The sequence below is a fragment of the Brienomyrus brachyistius genome, unplaced genomic scaffold (assembly GCF_023856365.1).
Source record: "Brienomyrus brachyistius isolate T26 unplaced genomic scaffold, BBRACH_0.4 scaffold171, whole genome shotgun sequence".
Lineage (NCBI taxonomy): Eukaryota > Metazoa > Chordata > Actinopteri > Osteoglossiformes > Mormyridae > Brienomyrus > Brienomyrus brachyistius.
In genome coordinates, this window is record NW_026042446.1 from 251,184 (window position 1) to 277,699 (window position 26,516).

The 26,516-nt window shown below is 40.4% G+C and overlaps 1 long non-coding RNA gene across 4 annotated transcripts in view; it reads left to right on the forward strand.

Moving 5' to 3' along the window:
* Positions 1–25,366, forward strand: part of LOC125728143 (uncharacterized) — a 270,792-nt gene extending 245,426 nt beyond the window's left edge. For 3 of the 4 annotated variants that reach the window (XR_007388940.1, XR_007388939.1, XR_007388938.1), the window contains exon 2: positions 25,198–25,366. This is a non-coding gene — a long non-coding RNA (uncharacterized LOC125728143). Of the gene's footprint in view, positions 1–14,818; positions 14,868–25,197 lie in introns of those variants that run through there. The other variant, XR_007388941.1, reaches the window with a different exon arrangement.
* The last annotated feature ends 1,150 nt before the right edge of the window (positions 25,367–26,516 follow it).

Here is a 26,516-nt window from a genome sequence, read left to right on the forward strand (position 1 = left end):
GCTAGGTACTTGGATAGCGAGCATGCCGGTACATACTAATCCAGCGCTATGATGTCATACAGTAACGAGACAGGAACTGTTTTGAAGCTTGGCATCCTGATCAGGAGTGACAATTTGTTGTTCTAATATTCATTTATTGTTTTGCATTGTTCCTGGAATAATGTGATTGCACATTTTATTCATCGACGTTTAATCCGTTGCATGTTATAAACTGTAAAAAGGCTAGTATTGTGTCTTTTCTTACAGTTGTTTTCAATTGCTAAGACAGGGTAGTATCTAGGGTAGCATCTCCACATGCCTGATCCATCCTTGGCATTGCTCTGGAGGAATATCCTGGCATCCAACATTCATTGTTTGATCTTGTGTCAACTGACATAATTTCTTTGTATTATGTGTTTTTTACAATCTGTTTTAGAAAGGGTCTTGATAGTGATTTAGCAAAATGACATGTTTCAGTTTTGACTGTCTTATTAGCAGTTTTTGGGTCAGTATGTAGGTATGTGCAAATTGGCCTCTGAAAATGTAATATTGTGAGTGAGACAGGAATCCATGGCTTTTGAAGCATTTAGTCATTGATTGCATTTTGTATGAAAGCAAAGTGAAATGCTAAACAGTTTAGCCCACATAAGTAAATGTTGTGGTGACTGCATGAAGAGTTTTGAGAAAGCAACTTCAGTATTGCAGTATTTGTCTTAGCAAATGAAAAAAAAACCTGTAAAATTCACACTGCCTTTCCAAACTGATTGGTGTGAAGAGCAGTGACAGACAGTCCAGACTGATGGGCCATTGACAGTATGCAAAGGTCTGGTGACTCCAAAGTCACTTCAAAGTTGTAACACTTTAGTAATCAAACCTCATACAATTTTCTGAATGTCTCATTCACCTTTGTGTAGCCATCCCCTATGTCTGTAAGCTTCAGAACTCAAGCTTAGGCTAGAAATATTTATAATGTGATTTTTTACAATTTGTCAGCACCACTGAAAATAAGTTTTTGAAAAGTGTATGTTTAAAGTAGATTTTAACAAAAAAAAAAAAATATATATAGAATAATCACATTCTAAATGTTGACAGATTATTGGTGCTGAGTTTGTGCTGAATAAAAGCATTCGTAGCACTTTGGGATAAATGTTTTTTAGACAGGTGAAATATTTAACAGTTTTTCTGAATTGCTGAAATATTAGAAATCGTTTTGGGAACAAAACTGCCGATTGCCAAAAGTCATTTATTGAATCAGTTACTTCTTTGGCAAAACTTTAAACCATGGTCACCTAGTTAGACACAATTTGCAGATCTCAGTCATCCTTTTTGCAAAACTCAAAACACATTCCCATTCATCAAAACACATTTTGCGCTATGGTGAACTTTGATGCAAAATAGAAAACACAGGCCACAGAAGTTAAGCGCAGCCAGCACACAGTAGTCATTTGAACACAATGACTCAAAACTATTCACACACATTTCTAAACATTTGAGGAAGCCAAAGAGTGACTAGAACATAGAATACGTGCCATAGAAGGATAGGAGTTGCATTTTGAAGTCAAGGTACAAATGGGTCACACAGAGGATTCTTTCTGCATCACTCAACAAGGGATAGCATCGCTAGACCCAGCCCTGAGACATGGCGATGAGGCAGGATGAATATTCTTCTGTGACTCTGGCTTGGCAGTTGCACAACATTTTACTGTAATATGCCTCTCGTTTGTTTACTTTTTGGCGTTGTTCTTTACAGTCACTTTTCTGGAGTACTGAGTATGGCAAACGTTACATATTAATTATCAGTCATATGGTAGACGACCATAATTTTTTTTAACTATTATTATAGTCTTACGGTTTCTCATTTACATGTCAACAACAGTTTTGATTGGTACTGTTTTCATTTTTTGCTGTAGAGTGCTATGACTGTTCAGTAGTGTACCTTTACCCAACTGACGAGATGCATGGTCTGAAAACAGTGTTTGCTTTTGAGCAAAGATAATATAGTTTTGAGAAGATTGTTTGATTTTGCAAGACAAGCGTAAGGTTTTGTGAGTTTAGCTTGAATTTTAGAGTTTGTGCTTAGTGGTTTGATTACAGGAGATGAGAGATTTTAGGACATGTGTTTTAGCAATTCAGAAAAACAGTAAAATGTCAAGGCCTGTCAGACTACTTTGAAAGTGGGTGAGAGGCCTCAGACTCCATAGGGTTACAGTAAATACTTGTTATGCTATGTTTCTTTTATGTTCCTCTTTTTGTGTCTGGTACTATGACAAAAAATCCCAGTCTATCTATCTAGTGCTACTTCATTATCCCATTGTCTTTCTGCAATGTTCTCATGTACAGTACTGTCAGCAAAACAGCATGATACTACCACCACCATGCTTGACCGTTGGTTCAGTGTTCTTAGGTTAAGAAAACAACCTCACCTTGATCCCCTGCAAACATATCTCTTTTCATTGTGGCCAAGCAGAGAAGTTTATGACAGATTCACACGTCATCGTGACTGCCCCCAGCCCTCCTGTGAATGTGCAGCCATCAGCAGCCTTTCAGACTGTTAGCCAGAAGGAAAGACAGAACAGACTAAGGAATGCGTCCGTTTTATTCAAGCACAGTACAGAACCATAAGCATTTTTATTTTTCATTTTCCACTCTGTCCACCTTTATTCTCCACAAGCAACCGTATTACTTTGTTTAGGCCTGTAATTATTGTATTGCACACATCTTGGGTCCGCCTTATCTCCAAAAGGTGAAGTAAAATACAAAATTCTAATTTCATCAATAAACTGACTAAAACACATTTTGCTAGTTTTAGGCCATCTTTGCCTCACAACAGAAACAATTTCTTACATTTCTCAGGCCATCTATTGCAGTGTAGTCAGTTTATTAATGAAATTGGAATTTTGTCTAAATATAAGAAAATTATACTTCCTTAGATTTTCATTTTCTGCAGTGGAGTTACAATACCTGATTTCAGGTAAGTCATTTCTGCTTCCATAATCACTGCTCTCCCTGGTGGATGGATAAATCATTGCAAGTACTTTACACACATCATCGTGGGGGATCTCATTATAGCCAAGGTGCCACCCAAGGCCCAGCAGGGACCTGTCATGGACCAGCCAAGGACCAGCCAAGGCCCCATCATGGAAACAGGGGAAAATTCAAGCGGCTACATCTGTAAATTTGGTGCACATGAACCTTTCCAGTGTTGTTTTTCGCTGTTGTTCTGCATATCAGGGAATCTGTGCACTACATGGTGTGTTTTTATAGGTCAAGTTCCCCTGCTGAAATGCAGGCAGCCCAATTCAAGACCAGCGCATAAGTCTCCCAAGCATGTGTTTCCTATATCCGATAAGATGGCAGAATTTCTCTCAATGTGCAATACTGACTGCCAAGTGCGATATCTGTGATGTATGTGATGTACTTTTCTTGTAGAGTGACATAAGGATTCACTTTAATTAAATGTGTGTCCCCTATCTTTATAATCCAAAAGGACGAACCAGTACCAGCAGTGGAGGCCGTCAGAAGAAATGCCGCACTGGGCCACCGGCACCCAGCTCCCAAACCATATCTGGATCTGCTCCCATCCCGTTGGCGACCAGCAGGGCTCAGCAGGGCAGAAGACGCCGTAGAAATACGGCGGGAGGCCGGTCAGGCCGTAGAAAGAAGTGTAAAAAACAGAAGGGGCCATTTACAAAAAATTTGCAGAACCTGCTAACCTTCAGTAACCCCTTTGATTCAATCCAGGTGGGTGACAAGATCCCGTGTGTGGATCTCACCCAGAGTGACGACGAGGTTGCTACCATCCTGTGTCGCACTCCATCAATGTCAGAGCCTGAGCCCTGCTCACCAGCCTTCTCCTCCACTTCCTTCTTATTTCCATCACCAGTCCCATCCTCTTTTGCCTCCTCTCCATCCCCATCTTTTTTTACAGACTCTCCTCCTCCGTCACCATGTGTAGTCTCACCTGTAAGCCCATCTCCACACCCATCTTCACCTCCAGCCACAGTTCATCCCACCCCTCTGTATCAGGTTCCAGCGCAAGCTGCAGCCCCCTCATCTGAGCTGGTTACGGGTCCGACACCCCTACTTATTTCCCCTTCTGTTGTTTTTGAGAAAATGGAAAGATTCAATAAGATGCATAACTTTTATCTATGCAACTATTCTAAAATGACCTATGATGCCAAGTGCCTTGCTCATTACTGGTGTAATCAGTTTTGGAATGATTTTCAACATGCAGTTTACATCTGCAAGCAGGGGAAGAATCAAAATTCAGAGAATCACTACTCATATGGTGATAATGAGGGTGCCCAAGCTGAGCTGATATTTGATGATGAGGCGCTGGATCAGCTAAGTGCCATCCCCGGGGTCCTGGAGATGGCTGTGGAGATGGGCTATCAGTGTGATGTAAATAGTTTTTCATAGAACCTGTAAATAATTAGGTGAGACATCTCACAAGTACTTAGGATAATATAAGATTAAGGTAGTTTAACCTTATCTTAACTAATCCTAAGATTGTATGATATAAGATTACATAGGATAAGACTAAGAATAGGTTAAGATAAGGTTGTATATAATGTAAGATAACATAGAATAAGATAAGACTAAGATAGGATAAGTTAAGATTAAAGTAAGATAGTATGACATAAGATTACATAGGATAAGATAAGAATAGGTTAAGATAAGACTTCTTATTCTTGTTTTTCTATTAAATAAATATGGATTATTTTGCGTATGGTTTGTGTCTGTGAGGTTATTTAAAATATTGTGAAGTTTGACACAAAATTTGATTAGTTTAAATAATGATTGGTTAAACTGATGTACATGTAGAGAATTGTAGTGGTCTTGCTATTGAATTAAAGGACTCTTCAGATCTCAAGTGCAGTGCAAAAAGTATAGAGGGGTAATTCATTAAATGCTGCACGCACAGGGACATTTTTTTGGTGTTAAATCCAAATTGCATGACCATTCTACTGCAAATACAGGCCTTTAAGTTTAAAGGTGCCATGGAACTCTACTTTGAAAGCTTGTGAAACAGCAAAAAAGTTGTTGTTTCTTTGTTTTCTGCACATGCGTCCACCAACCGGAAGGAGCCAGAGAGTGGCATTAAGAGTCTGCAGCTGTGTATTATTGCAACAGTAGACTAAGCTAATTTCCTAGATCCTTAAATTTGCAAGCACTCATTTGAAGAGACAATGAACCTTTACCATATGTAAACTTAATCAACTTAAAACACATAAAAGACATTCTCCTTCACCTTCTCCCTTATACTACAAGCCTTCCATTTCAGTTTAGCTGATTTTTAACACAGCTGACTTCTCCACTTGTAATGAATCCTGCATATGTGACAAACCACGATACGCCACTGCCTGGTCATGCCTGTGAAGTTAACTAGAATGTCACTAGCAGGCTGGCAAATTAATCCACAAGTTGTAGAGTACAGCACTGCTGCTTGCTAATTGCTTTATTTTTCCCGCCTATAATGACATTCAGTGAGGAATATTTGATAGCGTACTTTCCTGCATACTTTGTCAATTTGCACCAGGCACCAACGCAGCTTCTCCCCTTGGTTTACTAGTCATGGGAAAACAATGTTCGCGGTGAGCAAGCTGGGCCCAACAGGGTGTGTCACGTGACTTACTTGCATCTTGCCACAGGCAGTGATGGGCTATATTAAAATGTCTGTAAGCCTAGTGATAAAGGTCCTTAAAATGACAGAAAGCAAACTAATAAATAAAACTACACATTTTTGTTAATACTTTCAAATGCGTCAGACACATACAGTAAGATCTCTCAAAGTATTTTCTGACATTTTTTTTTCCCGCCCACTAAAATACAAATCAGAAAATGCTCAGAAGCAATTACACATGTATTCTAAATACGTTGAACTACATCCACACTAGGGAAACTTAAAATATTATCTTGACAGTTGGTTAAAACCAGGCACAACTTGAGGAATAATGGAACTCAAAATGGGCTGGGATATCCCTGATCTGTCTGCCAGTTCCTTTCGGTATGTTCCGCGACAAATTCATCGTTCGGTTCTACCAGAATCACTCTTGGCACTCTGAAAGAGCGGATAAGCCACAAATCATCACTGGGAAGATAATCATTGTCATCTCTAAATACTCCCTCCCTTAATATTTGGGCACAATGTCCTCTGCCATAATCAAGCTGCATGTTATGGATTTTTACACTGATGGTTCACACTCTTCCCCAATCAGGAACCGTGGGTTGACAGATTGATCCGCGCTGCAGTGAACGCCCAGACCACCGCTTATAATGCTGGTCTCAACACTGGACTTTCTACTACGGCGCTGTGGAGAGCATCCCGACTCAGAACATTACTTCCTGATTTGGGAATAGCTGTGTTCAGGATCGAAAAGCCTGCAATTATTTAAATCTGATTTTAGGAAAACTTGTCATGGTATAAAAAGCACACCACCAAATGCATGAAATCTGAGTAAAATGTTTACCTTTTTAACGCAACCATAATAGAGGGGTCTGCATTTGCATTTATCACAGTCCCTGTAACAATCTAACATCATAGCACCACAACTATTGCGGATTCAGCCAACGGTGGCAACGTTACTAGCCAGCAGCGTTGTGCAGGTTACTGGAAATTACTAGTTATCAATTACTGCATATAAAAGTACTTATAACGAGGGTGGGACTGGGCCATGAGTCTGCGAGGAGTTTCGACGTGTGGTGGGTGCGGCAAGGGGCAGCATCAGCGCATGCTCCCCCAGCTTGACCTAACCTGTATATATATATATATATGTATATATATAGCCTGATAAAGGAAGATAAGAGTGGGCTAAAGGTTGCATATTGATCACTTTAACATCGCGCCAACATCGGGGGAATATGGAATCAAATGATCGGTGGCGATGTTTCTGCAACACAGAGATGTTTGCTGATGGGTTTTCAAGCATCGCGGAGATATAGTGCCAATGCATGTGTGCTCTCTGGCTAGTTATATTATTTCAGCGTTGCAGCCATGACAGTGCCAGACAATACAACCGTCTAATTGTATCTGTCAGCGTACCTACAATATCACACATTCATCACGCCACGGTGAGGTCGGATGGCGTTACATCATAAACAGGAAATTAGGGGAACATGCTAACACTGATATCTCTTCAAGCCATCATTAGTGGCTCCCTCATCTGGCCTCAGAAGTGGTTGCATCCCAGAGCCACCTGCTGGTCTTGGTGGCACTTCAGTGTTTGCCTGTAGAGGAGATGCTCAGTGGCAGTGATGGTGGGAGTCCCAGATGAGACAAGATGAGCACAGAGCTGTCCAGCCCATTGTTGCCAAAGGTCACATTCTACCAGAATGCCCTGACACTAACTTCCAAACATCCCACGGACCCCAGCTATCCCCTGTAGGGAAACTGAATAAGAAGCCTTTACCCTGGGCAGAAAATGCATTGTTTGTACAGTACGTCTTAGTGACAGAGTACCAATTTCAGAGGGCATTTTGTTGAAAAACATGCAGTGAAATATCTAATAACGATATCGGAACATTCAAACACAGCATACAATACAGTTTGCAAATGTAAACAGTTTTATTTAAAAGGACAGTTTAATTTCAGAGCCAATGGCCGTGTGACCAAAAACATTTGAATCATTATTATTCTCTTAGTAAAATGAAAAGCAGAAAACATTCCTGGAGCCTTCAATTTAGCGTGCACAGTGCCCTCTACAGGATTCTGTCGAAACAGCATCCCCGTCAGCCTCGTTCGCAGAACGTAGGAGTTCTTTTCCCAGCGTACCCTTTTCTTTATAAATCCCAAAATCTCCTTACAAATGTAAGTATGAATGTTTGTCATCTTTTTCGGTCACACGAAGCCTTTATAAATGAGATTCCCCCATTAATGCGTTTACATGGCTATGCTCTGTAACTGCGCCATTAAAAACACATGAAAACATCTTAATTGCGTCAAGGCACGTAAACGTAGTCACATGACAAAAGATAACTTCGTGACTTAGCAAAGTGCAGGTTCTTCGTTTCCTCTGTGTGGACCATAGAGCTGTGTATCCGAGTCTGACGACCCGCCACGTTTTAAGATACAGAGAATACACGTCAATATGCTGCTATATTTTGGAATTTTTTTAATCTGATCTCAGGAAAACTTGTCAAGGTATAAAAAGCACACCGCCATGAAATCTGAGTACAAATGTTTGCTTTTTTTTTTTAACGCAACCATAATAGAGGGGTCTGCATTTATCACAGTCCCTGTAACAATCTAACATCATAGCACCATAACTACTGCGGATTCAGCCAACGGCGGCAACGTCACTAGTCAGCAGTGTTGTGCAGGTTACTGGAAATTACTACTCATCAATTACCGCATATAAATGTACTTTTAATACGGGTGGGATTGGACCATGTGTCTGCCAGGAGTTTCGACGTGTGGTGGGTGCAAATGGTCGGTGGCGATGTTTCTGCAACACAGAGATGTTTGCTGATGGGTTTTCAAGCATCGCGGAGACATAGTGCCAATGCATGTGTGCTCTCTGGCTAGTTATATTATTTCAGTGTTGCAGCTATGACAGTGCCAGACAATACAACCGTCTAATTGTATCTATCAGCGTACCTACAATACCACCCATTCATTGCGCCATGGTGAGGTCGGGTGGCGTTACATCATAAACGGGAAATTAAGGGAACATGCTGCCTTTATCCATTAATATTTTCACGCAAGACAAAGGTAAAGAGTGCATTTAAATTTCAGCACCTTCCGTGTTTTTTAATGGCAATTAGTTACATTACTCCTTACAGACAAGAGTAGTGGGATTATAGTAACGCCTTACTACCAACACTGCTAGGCTTGCTAATGCTAACGTTAGCAGTACAGCCTTATGCTACTTCCTCTCGCAAGATAAGATAGCGTTACTGTCACTGTGCAAATACAATGAGATGTCTTTGGAGCAAGGCTGTCGACGCCATGTTAAGGATAAAAGTACAAGTAAAATACAATATAAAATCAAAGAAACATACACCAACAGTAAAGAAGAACAAGGATGCGTAAAATACTGGTACCGGAAGCAAATAAACCAATAAAACACAGTCAGAGGAACACTGGAGAGTTCGGAGCAGCTGCGAATGTGCCGCCATCATTGTTCAGAATTCTTCACTTTGCGTTGCTACAGTGGAAGAGTGAAATGGCTGAAGATGGATTACAGAATTTTCCAAGTGTGCTAAACATTCAGTTGTAAATAAAAACCAGTGTGAGATAAGAACGTCTCCTCGCCATTTCCTTCTATTCTGATTGAATGGGTCGCTTAACGATCGCTGTGAATTCTGGGAGTCTGTGGAACGTCACGTCTGCAGCTCTCGCGTTACTTGCTGCCAGGAAGGAATTCTATTTAAATACTTCAATACATTTTATTTATAACATTTTCTGTTTTTAGGCGTGTCTTCTAAATTTACGGTGCTTCTATTATCTTTCCGCGCTTTTGTCAATATATATCGTGTGTCTGGTCATTTGATTAAAGTGCTTGAAGACTTTGCCACGCGCTGACACTAATCGACCACCATATCTTAGCAACCGCATCATAACAATTCTAATTCCGTTTCGAGTTTTGATTCAAACATTCAAAGCAGCTCAGATTTGCACTTTCCCAGCAAAAGACAAGACGCGAAAGATGTCTGCCTTCATCTACCTGCGGAGAATCGACTGGCTCCTGCCAAATGACGCCGTCAGTGTCCGGATTGCTCCGGAAGACATCCCCGGTTCAGTCAGCCATGGTAAGAACGGCAAAATGATGCCTAGAATATCTCAGCACTCGAAGAATGAAAGTCAGAACAGGCTTGGCTGGTCTTGTTGAATCTTGCAGTCTGTGATAACTATCTTATTTTGGAACTACGTGTCTTAGGATACTAAATAATAAAATGGTTCACCTTTAGCCCAACGGTGATTTGTTACCATGAAGCAGTAAAAATACGGGGCTCTTTTCAGCATGTCTGCTGTACTGCACAATGAAATCCGTAAAATCTGTGGCTGTGATGTGTTTGAACATAACAGGAAAGCGACGTCAAATGGTAAGGTAACAGGTGAACATGTCCCACATTGGCAAAAGCCAGCCAACGGGAGTAACCCCCCTCCTTCTGGGGGTGTGCCTAAATTCTCGTCTGAACGCGCTCATTTATTCACTTGCAGGGTGTTGCCATGAGATGGCGCTTTCTTTACAAAAACACATTTTAGTTGTGGTCACAAGTTCATACACAAGTACAACAAGTATCAACGAGAATCTTTTGGTAGCCATTAGCAAGCTTCTGGCATAATTGATACTTTAAAGTAAACTGAAGCTACAGCCAAAGTTTTTACAACACCGGAGACAAACAGGGCTAGGTACTTGGATAGCGAGCATGCCGGTACATACTAATCCAGCGCTATGATGTCATACAGTAACGAGACAGGAACTGTTTTGAAGCTTGGCATCCTGATCAGGAGTGACAATTTGTTGTTCTAATATTCATTTATTGTTTTGCATTGTTCCTGGAATAATGTGATTGCACATTTTATTCATCGACGTTTAATCCGTTGCATGTTATAAACTGTAAAAAGGCTAGTATTGTGTCTTTTCTTACAGTTGTTTTCAATTGCTAAGACAGGGTAGTATCTAGGGTAGCATCTCCACATGCCTGATCCATCCTTGGCATTGCTCTGGAGGAATATCCTGGCATCCAACATTCATTGTTTGATCTTGTGTCAACTGACATAATTTCTTTGTATTATGTGTTTTTTACAATCTGTTTTAGAAAGGGTCTTGATAGTGATTTAGCAAAATGACATGTTTCAGTTTTGACTGTCTTATTAGCAGTTTTTGGGTCAGTATGTAGGTATGTGCAAATTGGCCTCTGAAAATGTAATATTGTGAGTGAGACAGGAATCCATGGCTTTTGAAGCATTTAGTCATTGATTGCATTTTGTATGAAAGCAAAGTGAAATGCTAAACAGTTTAGCCCACATAAGTAAATGTTGTGGTGACTGCATGAAGAGTTTTGAGAAAGCAACTTCAGTATTGCAGTATTTGTCTTAGCAAATGAAAAAAAAACCTGTAAAATTCACACTGCCTTTCCAAACTGATTGGTGTGAAGAGCAGTGACAGACAGTCCAGACTGATGGGCCATTGACAGTATGCAAAGGTCTGGTGACTCCAAAGTCACTTCAAAGTTGTAACACTTTAGTAATCAAACCTCATACAATTTTCTGAATGTCTCATTCACCTTTGTGTAGCCATCCCCTATGTCTGTAAGCTTCAGAACTCAAGCTTAGGCTAGAAATATTTATAATGTGATTTTTTACAATTTGTCAGCACCACTGAAAATAAGTTTTTGAAAAGTGTATGTTTAAAGTAGATTTTAACAAAAAAAAAAAAATATATATAGAATAATCACATTCTAAATGTTGACAGATTATTGGTGCTGAGTTTGTGCTGAATAAAAGCATTCGTAGCACTTTGGGATAAATGTTTTTTAGACAGGTGAAATATTTAACAGTTTTTCTGAATTGCTGAAATATTAGAAATCGTTTTGGGAACAAAACTGCCGATTGCCAAAAGTCATTTATTGAATCAGTTACTTCTTTGGCAAAACTTTAAACCATGGTCACCTAGTTAGACACAATTTGCAGATCTCAGTCATCCTTTTTGCAAAACTCAAAACACATTCCCATTCATCAAAACACATTTTGCGCTATGGTGAACTTTGATGCAAAATAGAAAACACAGGCCACAGAAGTGAAGCGCAGCCAGCACACAGTAGTCATTTGAACACAATGACTCAAAACTATTCACACACATTTCTAAACATTTGAGGAAGCCAAAGAGTGACTAGAACATAGAATACGTGCCATAGAAGGATAGGAGTTGCATTTTGAAGTCAAGGTACAAATGGGTCACACAGAGGATTCTTTCTGCATCACTCAACAAGGGATAGCATCGCTAGACCCAGCCCTGAGACATGGCGATGAGGCAGGATGAATATTCTTCTGTGACTCTGGCTTGGCAGTTGCACAACATTTTACTGTAATATGCCTCTCGTTTGTTTACTTTTTGGCGTTGTTCTTTACAGTCACTTTTCTGGAGTACTGAGTATGGCAAACGTTACATATTAATTATCAGTCATATGGTAGACGACCATAATTTTTTTTAACTATTATTATAGTCTTACGGTTTCTCATTTACATGTCAACAACAGTTTTGATTGGTACTGTTTTCATTTTTTGCTGTAGAGTGCTATGACTGTTCAGTAGTGTACCTTTACCCAACTGACGAGATGCATGGTCTGAAAACAGTGTTTGCTTTTGAGCAAAGATAATATAGTTTTGAGAAGATTGTTTGATTTTGCAAGACAAGCGTAAGGTTTTGTGAGTTTAGCTTGAATTTTAGAGTTTGTGCTTAGTGGTTTGATTACAGGAGATGAGAGATTTTAGGACATGTGTTTTAGCAATTCAGAAAAACAGTAAAATGTCAAGGCCTGTCAGACTACTTTGAAAGTGGGTGAGAGGCCTCAGACTCCATAGGGTTACAGTAAATACTTGTTATGCTATGTTTCTTTTATGTTCCTCTTTTTGTGTCTGGTACTATGACAAAAAATCCCAGTCTATCTATCTAGTGCTACTTCATTATCCCATTGTCTTTCTGCAATGTTCTCATGTACAGTACTGTCAGCAAAACAGCATGATACTACCACCACCATGCTTGACCGTTGGTTCAGTGTTCTTAGGTTAAGAAAACAACCTCACCTTGATCCCCTGCAAACATATCTCTTTTCATTGTGGCCAAGCAGAGAAGTTTATGACAGATTCACACGTCATCGTGACTGCCCCCAGCCCTCCTGTGAATGTGCAGCCATCAGCAGCCTTTCAGACTGTTAGCCAGAAGGAAAGACAGAACAGACTAAGGAATGCGTCCGTTTTATTCAAGCACAGTACAGAACCATAAGCATTTTTATTTTTCATTTTCCACTCTGTCCACCTTTATTCTCCACAAGCAACCGTATTACTTTGTTTAGGCCTGTAATTATTGTATTGCACACATCTTGGGTCCGCCTTATCTCCAAAAGGTGAAGTAAAATACAAAATTCTAATTTCATCAATAAACTGACTAAAACACATTTTGCTAGTTTTAGGCCATCTTTGCCTCACAACAGAAACAATTTCTTACATTTCTCAGGCCATCTATTGCAGTGTAGTCAGTTTATTAATGAAATTGGAATTTTGTCTAAATATAAGAAAATTATACTTCCTTAGATTTTCATTTTCTGCAGTGGAGTTACAATACCTGATTTCAGGTAAGTCATTTCTGCTTCCATAATCACTGCTCTCCCTGGTGGATGGATAAATCATTGCAAGTACTTTACACACATCATCGTGGGGGATCTCATTATAGCCAAGGTGCCACCCAAGGCCCAGCAGGGACCTGTCATGGACCAGCCAAGGACCAGCCAAGGCCCCATCATGGAAACAGGGGAAAATTCAAGCGGCTACATCTGTAAATTTGGTGCACATGAACCTTTCCAGTGTTGTTTTTCGCTGTTGTTCTGCATATCAGGGAATCTGTGCACTACATGGTGTGTTTTTATAGGTCAAGTTCCCCTGCTGAAATGCAGGCAGCCCAATTCAAGACCAGCGCATAAGTCTCCCAAGCATGTGTTTCCTATATCCGATAAGATGGCAGAATTTCTCTCAATGTGCAATACTGACTGCCAAGTGCGATATCTGTGATGTATGTGATGTACTTTTCTTGTAGAGTGACATAAGGATTCACTTTAATTAAATGTGTGTCCCCTATCTTTATAATCCAAAAGGACGAACCAGTACCAGCAGTGGAGGCCGTCAGAAGAAATGCCGCACTGGGCCACCGGCACCCAGCTCCCAAACCATATCTGGATCTGCTCCCATCCCGTTGGCGACCAGCAGGGCTCAGCAGGGCAGAAGACGCCGTAGAAATACGGCGGGAGGCCGGTCAGGCCGTAGAAAGAAGTGTAAAAAACAGAAGGGGCCATTTACAAAAAATTTGCAGAACCTGCTAACCTTCAGTAACCCCTTTGATTCAATCCAGGTGGGTGACAAGATCCCGTGTGTGGATCTCACCCAGAGTGACGACGAGGTTGCTACCATCCTGTGTCGCACTCCATCAATGTCAGAGCCTGAGCCCTGCTCACCAGCCTTCTCCTCCACTTCCTTCTTATTTCCATCACCAGTCCCATCCTCTTTTGCCTCCTCTCCATCCCCATCTTTTTTTACAGACTCTCCTCCTCCGTCACCATGTGTAGTCTCACCTGTAAGCCCATCTCCACACCCATCTTCACCTCCAGCCACAGTTCATCCCACCCCTCTGTATCAGGTTCCAGCGCAAGCTGCAGCCCCCTCATCTGAGCTGGTTACGGGTCCGACACCCCTACTTATTTCCCCTTCTGTTGTTTTTGAGAAAATGGAAAGATTCAATAAGATGCATAACTTTTATCTATGCAACTATTCTAAAATGACCTATGATGCCAAGTGCCTTGCTCATTACTGGTGTAATCAGTTTTGGAATGATTTTCAACATGCAGTTTACATCTGCAAGCAGGGGAAGAATCAAAATTCAGAGAATCACTACTCATATGGTGATAATGAGGGTGCCCAAGCTGAGCTGATATTTGATGATGAGGCGCTGGATCAGCTAAGTGCCATCCCCGGGGTCCTGGAGATGGCTGTGGAGATGGGCTATCAGTGTGATGTAAATAGTTTTTCATAGAACCTGTAAATAATTAGGTGAGACATCTCACAAGTACTTAGGATAATATAAGATTAAGGTAGGATTAGTTAAGATAAGGTTAAACTAAGATTGTATGATATAAGATTACATAGGATAAGACTAAGAATAGGTTAAGATAAGGTTGTATATAATGTAAGATAACATAGAATAAGAAAAGAGTAAGATAGGATAAGTTAAGATTAAAGTAAGATAGTATGACATAAGATTACATAGGATAAGATAAGAATAGGTTAAGATAAGACTTCTTATTCTTGTTTTTCTATTAAATAAATATGGATTATTTTGCGTATGGTTTGTGTCTGTGAGGTTATTTAAAATATTGTGAAGTTTGACACAAAATTTGATTAGTTTAAATAATGATTGGTTAAACTGATGTACATGTAGAGAATTGTAGTGGTCTTGCTATTGAATTAAAGGACTCTTCAGATCTCAAGTGCAGTGCAAAAAGTATAGAGGGGTAATTCATTAAATGCTGCACGCACAGGGACATTTTTTTGGTGTTAAATCCAAATTGCATGACCATTCTACTGCAAATACAGGCCTTTAAGTTTAAAGGTGCCATGGAACTCTACTTTGAAAGCTTGTGAAACAGCAAAAAAGTTGTTGTTTCTTTGTTTTCTGCACATGCGTCCACCAACCGGAAGGAGCCAGAGAGTGGCATTAAGAGTCTGCAGCTGTGTATTATTGCAACAGTAGACTAAGCTAATTTCCTAGATCCTTAAATTTGCAAGCACTCATTTGAAGAGACAATGAACCTTTACCATATGTAAACTTAATCAACTTAAAACACATAAAAGACATTCTCCTTCACCTTCTCCCTTATACTACAAGCCTTCCATTTCAGTTTAGCTGATTTTTAACACAGCTGACTTCTCCACTTGTAATGAATCCTGCATATGTGACAAACCACGATACGCCACTGCCTGGTCATGCCTGTGAAGTTAACTAGAATGTCACTAGCAGGCTGGCAAATTAATCCACAAGTTGTAGAGTACAGCACTGCTGCTTGCTAATTGCTTTATTTTTCCCGCCTATAATGACATTCAGTGAGGAATATTTGATAGCGTACTTTCCTGCATACTTTGTCAATTTGCACCAGGCACCAACGCAGCTTCTCCCCTTGGTTTACTAGTCATGGGAAAACAATGTTCGCGGTGAGCAAGCTGGGCCCAACAGGGTGTGTCACGTGACTTACTTGCATCTTGCCACAGGCAGTGATGGGCTATATTAAAATGTCTGTAAGCCTAGTGATAAAGGTCCTTAAAATGACAGAAAGCAAACTAATAAATAAAACTACACATTTTTGTTAATACTTTCAAATGCGTCAGACACATACAGTAAGATCTCTCAAAGTATTTTCTGACATTTTTTTTTCCCGCCCACTAAAATACAAATCAGAAAATGCTCAGAAGCAATTACACATGTATTCTAAATATGTTGAACTACATCCACACTAGGGAAACTTAAAATATTATCTTGACAGTTGGTTAAAACCAGGCACAACTTGAGGAATAATGGAACTCAAAATGGGCTGGGATATCCCTGATCTGTCTGCCAGTTCCTTTCGGTATGTTCCGCGACAAATTCATCGTTCAGTTCTACCAGAATCACTCTTGGCACTCTGAAAGAGCGGATAAGCCACAAATCATCACTGGGAAGATAATCATTGTCATCTCTAAATACTCCCTCCCTTAATATTTGGGCACAATGTCCTCTGCCATAATCAAGCTGCATGTTATGGATTTTTACACTGATGGTTCACACTCTTCCCCAATCAGGAACCGTGGGTTGACAGATTGATCCGCGCTGCAGTGAACGCCCAGACCACCGCTTATAATGCTGGTCTCAACACTGGACTTTCTACTACGGCGCTGTGGAGAGCATCCCGACTCAGAACATTACTTCCTGATTTGGGAATAGCTGTGTTCAGGATCGAAAAGCCTGCAATTATTTAAATCTGATTTTAGGAAAACTTGTCATGGTATAAAAAGCACACCACCAAATGCATGAAATCTGAGTAAAATGTTTACCTTTTTAACGCAACCATAATAGAGGGGTCTGCATTTGCATTTATCACAGTCCCTGTAACAATCTAACATCATAGCACCACAACTATTGCGGATTCAGCCAACGGTGGCAACGTTACTAGCCAGCAGCGTTGTGCAGGTTACTGGAAATTACTAGTTATCAATTACTGCATATAAAAGTACTTATAACGAGGGTGGGACTGGGCCATGAGTCTGCGAGGAGTTTCGACGTGTGGTGGGTGCGGCAAGGGGCAGCATCAGCGCATGCTCCCCCAGCTTGACCTAACCTGTATATATATATATATATGTATATATATAGCCTGATAAAGGAAGATAAGAGTGGGCTAAAGGTTGCATATTGATCACTTTAACATCGCGCCAACATCGGGGGAATATGGAATCAAATGATCGGTGGCGATGTTTCTGCAACACAGAGATGTTTGCTGATGGGTTTTCAAGCATCGCGGAGATATAGTGCCAATGCATGTGTGCTCTCTGGCTAGTTATATTATTTCAGCGTTGCAGCCATGACAGTGCCAGACAATACAACCGTCTAATTGTATCTGTCAGCGTACCTACAATATCACACATTCATCACGCCACGGTGAGGTCGGATGGCGTTACATCATAAACAGGAAATTAGGGGAACATGCTAACACTGATATCTCTTCAAGCCATCATTAGTGGCTCCCTCATCTGGCCTCAGAAGTGGTTGCATCCCAGAGCCACCTGCTGGTCTTGGTGGCACTTCAGTGTTTGCCTGTAGAGGAGATGCTCAGTGGCAGTGATGGTGGGAGTCCCAGATGAGACAAGATGAGCACAGAGCTGTCCAGCCCATTGTTGCCAAAGGTCACATTCTACCAGAATGCCCTGACACTAACTTCCAAACATCCCACGGACCCCAGCCATCCCCTGTAGGGAAACTGAATAAGAAGCCTTTACCCTGGGCAGAAAATGCATTGTTTGTACAGTACGTCTTAGTGACAGAGTACCAATTTCAGAGGGCATTTTGTTGAAAAACATGCAGTGAAATATCTAATAACGATATCGGAACATTCAAACACAGCATACAATACAGTTTGCAAATGTAAACAGTTTTATTTAAAAGGACAGTTTAATTTCAGAGCCAATGGCCGTGTGACCAAAAACATTTGAATCATTATTATTCTCTTAGTAAAATGAAAAGCAGAAAACATTCCTGGAGCCTTCAATTTAGCGTGCACAGTGCCCTCTACAGGATTCTGTCGAAACAGCATCCCCGTCAGCCTCGTTCGCAGAACGTAGGAGTTCTTTTCCCAGCGTACCCTTTTCTTTATAAATCCCAAAATCTCCTTACAAATGTAAGTATGAATGTTTGTCATCTTTTTCGGTCACACGAAGCCTTTATAAATGAGATTCCCCCATTAATGCGTTTACATGGCTATGCTCTGTAACTGCGCCATTAAAAACACATGAAAACATCTTAATTGCGTCAAGGCACGTAAACGTAGTCACATGACAAAAGATAACTTCGTGACTTAGCAAAGTGCAGGTTCTTCGTTTCCTCTGTGTGGACCATAGAGCTGTGTATCCGAGTCTGACGACCCGCCACGTTTTAAGATACAGAGAATACACGTCAATATGCTGCTATATTTTGGAATTTTTTTAATCTGATCTCAGGAAAACTTGTCAAGGTATAAAAAGCACACCGCCATGAAATCTGAGTACAAATGTTTGCTTTTTTTTTTTTTAACGCAACCATAATAGAGGGGTCTGCATTTATCACAGTCCCTGTAACAATCTAACATCATAGCACCATAACTACTGCGGATTCAGCCAACGGCGGCAACGTCACTAGTCAGCAGTGTTGTGCAGGTTACTGGAAATTACTACTCATCAATTACCGCATATAAATGTACTTTTAATACGGGTGGGATTGGACCATGTGTCTGCCAGGAGTTTCGACGTGTGGTGGGTGCAAATGGTCGGTGGCGATGTTTCTGCAACACAGAGATGTTTGCTGATGGGTTTTCAAGCATCGCGGAGACATAGTGCCAATGCATGTGTGCTCTCTGGCTAGTTATATTATTTCAGTGTTGCAGCTATGACAGTGCCAGACAATACAACCGTCTAATTGTATCTATCAGCGTACCTACAATACCACCCATTCATTGCGCCATGGTGAGGTCGGGTGGCGTTACATCATAAACGGGAAATTAAGGGAACATGCTGCCTTTATCCATTAATATTTTCACGCAAGACAAAGGTAAAGAGTGCATTTAAATTTCAGCACCTTCCGTGTTTTTTAATGGCAATTAGTTACATTACTCCTTACAGACAAGAGTAGTGGGATTATAGTAACGCCTTACTACCAACACTGCTAGGCTTGCTAATGCTAACGTTAGCAGTACAGCCTTATGCTACTTCCTCTCGCAAGATAAGATAGCGTTACTGTCACTGTGCAAATACAATGAGATGTCTTTGGAGCAAGGCTGTCGACGCCATGTTAAGGATAAAAGTACAAGTAAAATACAATATAAAATCAAAGAAACATACACCAACAGTAAAGAAGAACAAGGATGCGTAAAATACTGGTACCGGAAGCAAATAAACCAATAAAACACAGTCAGAGGAACACTGGAGAGTTCGGAGCAGCTGCGAATGTGCCGCCATCATTGTTCAGAATTCTTCACTTTGCGTTGCTACAGTGGAAGAGTGAAATGGCTGAAGATGGATTACAGAATTTTCCAAGTGTGCTAAACATTCAGTTGTAAATAAAAACCAGTGTGAGATAAGAACGTCTCCTCGCCATTTCCTTCTATTCTGATTGAATGGGTCGCTTAACGATCGCTGTGAATTCTGGGAGTCTGTGGAACGTCACGTCTGCAGCTCTCGCGTTACTTGCTGCCAGGAAGGAATTCTATTTAAATACTTCAATACATTTTATTTATAACATTTTCTGTTTTTAGGCGTGTCTTCTAAATTTACGGTGCTTCTATTATCTTTCCGCGCTTTTGTCAATATATATCGTGTGTCTGGTCATTTGATTAAAGTGCTTGAAGACTTTGCCGCGCGCTGACACTAATCGACCACCATATCTTAGCAACCGCATCATAACAATTCTAATTCCGTTTCGAGTTTTGATTCAAACATTCAAAGCAGCTCAGATTTGCACTTTCCCAGCAAAAGACAAGACGCGAAAGATGTCTGCCTTCATCTACCTGCGGAGAATCGACTGGCTCCTGCCAAATGACGCCGTCAGTGTCCGGATTGCTCCGGAAGACATCCCCGGTTCAGTCAGCCATGGTAAGAACGGCAAAATGATGCCTAGAATATCTCAGCACTCGAAGAATGAAAGTCAGAACAGGCTTGGCTGGTCTTGTTGAATCTTGCAGTCTGTGATAACTATCTTATTTTGGAACTACGTGTCTTAGGATACTAAATAATAAAATGGTTCACCTTTAGCCCAACGGTGATTTGTTACCATGAAGCAGTAAAAATACGGGGCTCTTTTCAGCATGTCTGCTGTACTGCACAATGAAATCCGTAAAATCTGTGGCTGTGATGTGTTTGAACATAACAGGAAAGCGACGTCAAATGGTAAGGTAACAGGTGAACATGTCCCACATTGGCAAAAGCCAGCCAACGGGAGTAACCCCCCTCCTTCTGGGGGTGTGCCTAAATTCTCGTCTGAACGCGCTCATTTATTCACTTGCAGGGTGTTGCCATGAGATGGCGCTTTCTTTACAAAAACACATTTTAGTTGTGGTCACAAGTTCATACACAAGTACAACAAGTATCAACGAGAATCTTTTGGTAGCCATTAGCAAGCTTCTGGCATAATTGATACTTTAAAGTAAACTGAAGCTACAGCCAAAGTTTTTACAACACCGGAGACAAACAGGGCTAGGTACTTGGATAGCGAGCATGCCGGTACATACTAATCCAGCGCTATGATGTCATACAGTAACGAGACAGGAACTGTTTTGAAGCTTGGCATCCTGATCAGGAGTGACAATTTGTTGTTCTAATATTCATTTATTGTTTTGCATTGTTCCTGGAATAATGTGATTGCACATTTTATTCATCGACGTTTAATCCGTTGCATGTTATAAACTGTAAAAAGGCTAGTATTGTGTCTTTTCTTACAGTTGTTTTCAATTGCTAAGACAGGGTAGTATCTAGGGTAGCATCTCCACATGCCTGATCCATCCTTGGCATTGCTCTGGAGGAATATCCTGGCATCCAACATTCATTGTTTGATCTTGTGTCAACTGACATAATTTCTTTGTATTATGTGTTTTTTACAATCTGTTTTAGAAAGGGTCTTGATAGTGATTTAGCAAAATGACATGTTTCAGTTTTGACTGTCTTATTAGCAGTTTTTGGGTCAGTATGTAGGTATGTGCAAATTGGCCTCTGAAAATGTAATATTGTGAGTGAGACAGGAATCCATGGCTTTTGAAGCATTTAGTCATTGATTGCATTTTGTATGAAAGCAAAGTGAAATGCTAAACAGTTTAGCCCACATAAGTAAATGTTGTGGTGACTGCATGAAGAGTTTTGAGAAAGCAACTTCAGTATTGCAGTATTTGTCTTAGCAAATGAAAAAAAAAACCTGTAAAATTCACACTGCCTTTCCAAACTGATTGGTGTGAAGAGCAGTGACAGACAGTCCAGACTGATGGGCCATTGACAGTATGCAAAGGTCTGGTGACTCCAAAGTCACTTCAAAGTTGTAACACTTTAGTAATCAAACCTCATACAATTTTCTGAATGTCTCATTCACCTTTGTGTAGCCATCCCCTATGTCTGTAAGCTTCAGAACTCAAGCTTAGGCTAGAAATATTTATAATGTGATTTTTTACAATTTGTCAGCACCACTGAAAATAAGTTTTTGAAAAGTGTATGTTTAAAGTAGATTTTAACAAAAAAAAAATATATATATAGAATAATCACATTCTAAATGTTGACAGATTATTGGTGCTGAGTTTGTGCTGAATAAAAGCATTCGTAGCACTTTGGGATAAATGTTTTTTAGACAGGTGAAATATTTAACAGTTTTTCTGAATTGCTGAAATATTAGAAATCGTTTTGGGAACAAAACTGCCGATTGCCAAAAGTCATTTATTGAATCAGTTACTTCTTTGGCAAAACTTTAAACCATGGTCACCTAGTTAGACACAATTTGCAGATCTCAGTCATCCTTTTTGCAAAACTCAAAACACATTCCCATTCATCAAAACACATTTTGCGCTATGGTGAACTTTGATGCAAAATAGAAAACACAGGCCACAGAAGTTAAGCGCAGCCAGCACACAGTAGTCATTTGAACACAATGACTCAAAACTATTCACACACATTTCTAAACATTTGAGGAAGCCAAAGAGTGACTAGAACATAGAATACGTGCCATAGAAGGATAGGAGTTGCATTTTGAAGTCAAGGTACAAATGGGTCACACAGAGGATTCTTTCTGCATCACTCAACAAGGGATAGCATCGCTAGACCCAGCCCTGAGACATGGCGATGAGGCAGGATGAATATTCTTCTGTGACTCTGGCTTGGCAGTTGCACAACATTTTACTGTAATATGCCTCTCGTTTGTTTACTTTTTGGCGTTGTTCTTTACAGTCACTTTTCTGGAGTACTGAGTATGGCAAACGTTACATATTAATTATCAGTCATATGGTAGACGACCATAATTTTTTTTAACTATTATTATAGTCTTACGGTTTCTCATTTACATGTCAACAACAGTTTTGATTGGTACTGTTTTCATTTTTTGCTGTAGAGTGCTATGACTGTTCAGTAGTGTACCTTTACCCAACTGACGAGATGCATGGTCTGAAAACAGTGTTTGCTTTTGAGCAAAGATAATATAGTTTTGAGAAGATTGTTTGATTTTGCAAGACAAGCGTAAGGTTTTGTGAGTTTAGCTTGAATTTTAGAGTTTGTGCTTAGTGGTTTGATTACAGGAGATGAGAGATTTTAGGACATGTGTTTTAGCAATTCAGAAAAACAGTAAAATGTCAAGGCCTGTCAGACTACTTTGAAAGTGGGTGAGAGGCCTCAGACTCCATAGGGTTACAGTAAATACTTGTTATGCTATGTTTCTTTTATGTTCCTCTTTTTGTGTCTGGTACTATGACAAAAAATCCCAGTCTATCTATCTAGTGCTACTTCATTATCCCATTGTCTTTCTGCAATGTTCTCATGTACAGTACTGTCAGCAAAACAGCATGATACTACCACCACCATGCTTGACCGTTGGTTCAGTGTTCTTAGGTTAAGAAAACAACCTCACCTTGATCCCCTGCAAACATATCTCTTTTCATTGTGGCCAAGCAGAGAAGTTTATGACAGATTCACACGTCATCGTGACTGCCCCCAGCCCTCCTGTGAATGTGCAGCCATCAGCAGCCTTTCAGACTGTTAGCCAGAAGGAAAGACAGAACAGACTAAGGAATGCGTCCGTTTTATTCAAGCACAGTACAGAACCATAAGCATTTTTATTTTTCATTTTCCACTCTGTCCACCTTTATTCTCCACAAGCAACCGTATTACTTTGTTTAGGCCTGTAATTATTGTATTGCACACATCTTGGGTCCGCCTTATCTCCAAAAGGTGAAGTAAAATACAAAATTCTAATTTCATCAATAAACTGACTAAAACACATTTTGCTAGTTTTAGGCCATCTTTGCCTCACAACAGAAACAATTTCTTACATTTCTCAGGCCATCTATTGCAGTGTAGTCAGTTTATTAATGAAATTGGAATTTTGTCTAAATATAAGAAAATTATACTTCCTTAGATTTTCATTTTCTGCAGTGGAGTTACAATACCTGATTTCAGGTAAGTCATTTCTGCTTCCATAATCACTGCTCTCCCTGGTGGATGGATAAATCATTGCAAGTACTTTACACACATCATCGTGGGGGATCTCATTATAGCCAAGGTGCCACCCAAGGCCCAGCAGGGACCTGTCATGGACCAGCCAAGGACCAGCCAAGGCCCCATCATGGAAACAGGGGAAAATTCAAGCGGCTACATCTGTAAATTTGGTGCACATGAACCTTTCCAGTGTTGTTTTTCGCTGTTGTTCTGCATATCAGGGAATCTGTGCACTACATGGTGTGTTTTTATAGGTCAAGTTCCCCTGCTGAAATGCAGGCAGCCCAATTCAAGACCAGCGCATAAGTCTCCCAAGCATGTGTTTCCTATATCCGATAAGATGGCAGAATTTCTCTCAATGTGCAATACTGACTGCCAAGTGCGATATCTGTGATGTATGTGATGTACTTTTCTTGTAGAGTGACATAAGGATTCACTTTAATTAAATGTGTGTCCCCTATCTTTATAATCCAAAAGGACGAACCAGTACCAGCAGTGGAGGCCGTCAGAAGAAATGCCGCACTGGGCCACCGGCACCCAGCTCCCAAACCATATCTGGATCTGCTCCCATCCCGTTGGCGACCAGCAGGGCTCAGCAGGGCAGAAGACGCCGTAGAAATACGGCGGGAGGCCGGTCAGGCCGTAGAAAGAAGTGTAAAAAACAGAAGGGGCCATTTACAAAAAATTTGCAGAACCTGCTAACCTTCAGTAACCCCTTTGATTCAATCCAGGTGGGTGACAAGATCCCGTGTGTGGATCTCACCCAGAGTGACGACGAGGTTGCTACCATCCTGTGTCGCACTCCATCAATGTCAGAGCCTGAGCCCTGCTCACCAGCCTTCTCCTCCACTTCCTTCTTATTTCCATCACCAGTCCCATCCTCTTTTGCCTCCTCTCCATCCCCATCTTTTTTTACAGACTCTCCTCCTCCGTCACCATGTGTAGTCTCACCTGTAAGCCCATCTCCACACCCATCTTCACCTCCAGCCACAGTTCATCCCACCCCTCTGTATCAGGTTCCAGCGCAAGCTGCAGCCCCCTCATCTGAGCTGGTTACGGGTCCGACACCCCTACTTATTTCCCCTTCTGTTGTTTTTGAGAAAATGGAAAGATTCAATAAGATGCATAACTTTTATCTATGCAACTATTCTAAAATGACCTATGATGCCAAGTGCCTTGCTCATTACTGGTGTAATCAGTTTTGGAATGATTTTCAACATGCAGTTTACATCTGCAAGCAGGGGAAGAATCAAAATTCAGAGAATCACTACTCATATGGTGATAATGAGGGTGCCCAAGCTGAGCTGATATTTGATGATGAGGCGCTGGATCAGCTAAGTGCCATCCCCGGGGTCCTGGAGATGGCTGTGGAGATGGGCTATCAGTGTGATGTAAATAGTTTTTCATAGAACCTGTAAATAATTAGGTGAGACATCTCACAAGTACTTAGGATAATATAAGATTAAGGTAGTTTAACCTTATCTTAACTAATCCTAAGATTGTATGATATAAGATTACATAGGATAAGACTAAGAATAAGTTAAGATAAGGTTGTATATAATGTAAGATAACATAGAATAAGATAAGACTAAGATAGGATAAGTTAAGATTAAAGTAAGATAGTATGACATAAGATTACATAGGATAAGATAAGAATAGGTTAAGATAAGACTTCTTATTCTTGTTTTTCTATTAAATAAATATGGATTATTTTGCGTATGGTTTGTGTCTGTGAGGTTATTTAAAATATTGTGAAGTTTGACACAAAATTTGATTAGTTTAAATAATGATTGGTTAAACTGATGTACATGTAGAGAATTGTAGTGGTCTTGCTATTGAATTAAAGGACTCTTCAGATCTCAAGTGCAGTGCAAAAAGTATAGAGGGGTAATTCATTAAATGCTGCACGCACAGGGACATTTTTTTGGTGTTAAATCCAAATTGCATGACCATTCTACTGCAAATACAGGCCTTTAAGTTTAAAGGTGCCATGGAACTCTACTTTGAAAGCTTGTGAAACAGCAAAAAAGTTGTTGTTTCTTTGTTTTCTGCACATGCGTCCACCAACCGGAAGGAGCCAGAGAGTGGCATTAAGAGTCTGCAGCTGTGTATTATTGCAACAGTAGACTAAGCTAATTTCCTAGATCCTTAAATTTGCAAGCACTCATTTGAAGAGACAATGAACCTTTACCATATGTAAACTTAATCAACTTAAAACACATAAAAGACATTCTCCTTCACCTTCTCCCTTATACTACAAGCCTTCCATTTCAGTTTAGCTGATTTTTAACACAGCTGACTTCTCCACTTGTAATGAATCCTGCATATGTGACAAACCACGATACGCCACTGCCTGGTCATGCCTGTGAAGTTAACTAGAATGTCACTAGCAGGCTGGCAAATTAATCCACAAGTTGTAGAGTACAGCACTGCTGCTTGCTAATTGCTTTATTTTTCCCGCCTATAATGACATTCAGTGAGGAATATTTGATAGCGTACTTTCCTGCATACTTTGTCAATTTGCACCAGGCACCAACGCAGCTTCTCCCCTTGGTTTACTAGTCATGGGAAAACAATGTTCGCGGTGAGCAAGCTGGGCCCAACAGGGTGTGTCACGTGACTTACTTGCATCTTGCCACAGGCAGTGATGGGCTATATTAAAATGTCTGTAAGCCTAGTGATAAAGGTCCTTAAAATGACAGAAAGCAAACTAATAAATAAAACTACACATTTTTGTTAATACTTTCAAATGCGTCAGACACATACAGTAAGATCTCTCAAAGTATTTTCTGACATTTTTTTTTCCCGCCCACTAAAATACAAATCAGAAAATGCTCAGAAGCAATTACACATGTATTCTAAATACGTT